This window comes from Pinus tabuliformis, chromosome 4_1 (genome assembly GCF_031772625.1).
Source record: "Pinus tabuliformis cultivar Carrire ecotype Pingquan chromosome 4_1, CPIR1, whole genome shotgun sequence".
Lineage (NCBI taxonomy): Eukaryota > Viridiplantae > Streptophyta > Pinopsida > Pinales > Pinaceae > Pinus > Pinus tabuliformis.
Window position 1 is genome coordinate 600400542 of NC_142303.1, and position 3053 is coordinate 600403594.

Sequence of the window (3053 nt, forward strand, 5' to 3'; positions counted from 1 at the left end):
ATAGTGGGATTTTGCTGTTTAAGAAAGTAACTGCTCAATATTGAGAAAGTGACAGGGAAGCTGGGTTTGTCTCCAAGATTCAGTTTACTCGATCGATCATTTTGTGCTCTTGTATTTTTAGCTTCTATTTGTTTTCTGTACTTACCTCCGGGCATCTGTGAATGAGCCCTTTTATGAATTTATTCGAGGCTGACAGAGCCATACAATAAAACTTGTGATGAGAATCACAAGTGGTAAAATTTTTGCAAACGATGCAGTTTTGTCCATGCTGTTTGTTTACCTCAAGATATGTTGTTCCTATGCATTTTTTATTTTATTTATAAATTGAATCAATATTACTTGTGAAACTCAGTCAACTTTATAATCTAGGGCTCTATGCCTGCCATGGTTTCATCTTGGGTCGTTTGCAAGGCGATGCCCTATCTCAATCACTAAACCAGCCCAATGGAATTGGTTCGTGCTTTTCAGAAATTAACATCACGGATTGGTCACCATGAACAGGAAATGTTATTCCACTCAACCTTGCAGTTGATCTAGATGGAAGTTATTTGAGATAAAATCCCCATCCTCCTGTAGAGGGGTAACAAATAAACACATTTTGGGTAGATATAATAATTTCTGCATTGTCAAATTGCAACCCAGAGATGTGGGTTTGTGTTACTAGTATTACTAAGATATTTAAATCAGTGTACTGTCAATTTGATTAATGGTGAAGAAATCATATCAGGGTCTCAGCGTGTCCATGAGCCAGAGCTTTTAACCAAAAGATCAAAGGAGTGTGGAATTGACGTTAATACAATCTCAACATATATAGATTCCTTCAGGTTGTTTAATTTCTGATGAGCTCAGAAGATTTTTATTCCTAATTTTGTTTTAAAATGTATTGAGCTAATGCTCTCAAGTTTGTGAGAGCCAAATTAGCTCCATTGCTTCTACACTCCAGCAAATAAAAAAAAAGAGTGTGTATGTACCCTGCAATTGAAAATTGTGTTTTGTATCCTGAAAATTGGTTCCATTCCCTTCTGTACCCACGCAAATCACCAACTCTGTTACACATAATGTTCTCTACGTAGATCTGGAGCAGTACACACAAAGCTCCATGCTATGGTGGCCCTCACACTCCAGCATTCCAGATCATAATTAATTTTGGCTTAAGGTTTCATCTCGTGGAAGGATAATGACTAGAATTCTAGAATTGCCATCACCAATTACCAACCACAAGACCAAATCTGCAATATGCTTTGCAATCACTCAATCTTTCTGTCTTGCATATCTCTATGGCGTGCACATATCATAACATGTTGATTGTTGAAAGAGCTCTTAACCACTATATCATGTTGGAGAAAAAGATAGGACTTGAATTTTGGCAAATCACAACTTTGTAAATCTCACTTAAATCTTGCAGAGGATGCCTTGTTTTGTGGGATTTACAAAATTTATAAGATAAATATTAGAGAAGATTAAATCGGCAAATTTGATTTCCTTACCAATTTAACTTCCTAATGAATAATGCAGCTAAAATCTTCCAGTTGATTATAGATGACAAATTTGTCATCAAGAAATAATGGTGTACCAGCAATATCAGAGGCCATTAATAATGTTAGTCCAACTGTATATATTTTCAACCATCAAAGGGAGATAAGAGAGATTCCGAGAGGTTGAGGGAAGGCCAAAACCAACTCATTACTACATATGGCCAAAAAGTGATATTTCACCTAGTCGATGGAAGCAGCAAAACTTCACATATATGCATTCTAAATGCTTTCTTGTATCAATTAATACTTAATGCTAGCCTGGACAAGAAAGCTGATAATAAAATATATTTTTCTCGTATCACCTATCTTAGATACTTTCCTCTGAAGAGGCCTTCATATAGAAGTTCCATGCTAACATTGCAACACCTATTGCTGGTTCCAGCTTTGGCCGAATTGGAAGCACGCCTGGAAAGTCTTTGGAAATGCAACTAATTACTTCTTCATCTATGTCTCATCCCTCATTGGTCTCAAGGACACCACCAACCATAACAAGTAGAAAAGACTCCAATCCATCTTTCCCACTCAAACCCAGTCTCTGGACAACAGCTTTTACGTTGGCAGCAAGCTCTTGAACAGTAATGAGAAAAATATTTTGTGCCACTTTATCACCTGCTCCTGCACAAGCCTTTACCATAGGAGCAAGTGCAGCTATGCGGGCCCAAGAAGGATCTGCATAAGTCCATCCAATGACTTCATCTGGTGAGTGAATTTGGAGCTTCTGTAGAATTGCAGAAGTGAGACTTGTGGGAGGCCCCCGTCCATCATGAGCTTTTACTACTGCTGTTAAAGCTTGAGCAGCAATCCCATAAAGTTAAATTGATTAATGATGTTTTAGCTGTCTTTCATAATTCTTAACTAATGAGCTTTTGAAATGTGTCTAAATGATATTTCAAACATTTAGTCGAATGGATTAGGAAATTCAGGTTCTACTTCAATCAATATTGGTTTCCACATACAGGTATTTCTCAGAGATTATTTTCTTCACATATATATTTAAATTATAACTCTGTGCAATGCATTTTTGTTTTTGTTTTTCTCAATCCAAAAATGGAGAGACCAAATTGAACTTTGAGTATCCAATCAATTATATTTGCAACTATACCTTCAATTTCTCTCAATTTTCAAGCAGAATTCTTTTAAAAGGGACTTACTGGAATACCACCCTTACTGGATAAAACAAATTGGTTGCATTTCAACAATCTGCACAAGAATCGAACGTGCAACCTCTAAACATAGAAACTTCAAAGCAATATCAGCTAAATTTAAGACAAATAGAAACTTCAAAGCAATATCTAAACATGCAAATTTTATAATACTTTAAGTAGCATATTGTTCCTTTTTTCAGTCCATTCTCTTTTATCTTCTTAGACATCTTCCAAACGGTTGAACAATATTTTGACCCTACATTTGCCTATTCATTGGATATACTCCATGTAAATTTTTAGGATATCAAACAGTGCACAAACATTTTGTGATGTATCTGAATAAATAAATGATAGTTACAGCATGTGTAGAATA

General features: G+C 35.8%; 1 pseudogene; it reads right to left on the reverse strand.

Moving 5' to 3' along the window:
- Positions 1-1828: 1828 nt before the first annotated feature.
- LOC149177420 (uncharacterized) lies at positions 1829-2343 on the reverse strand (annotated as a pseudogene).
- Between the last annotated feature and the right edge of the window lie 710 nt (positions 2344-3053).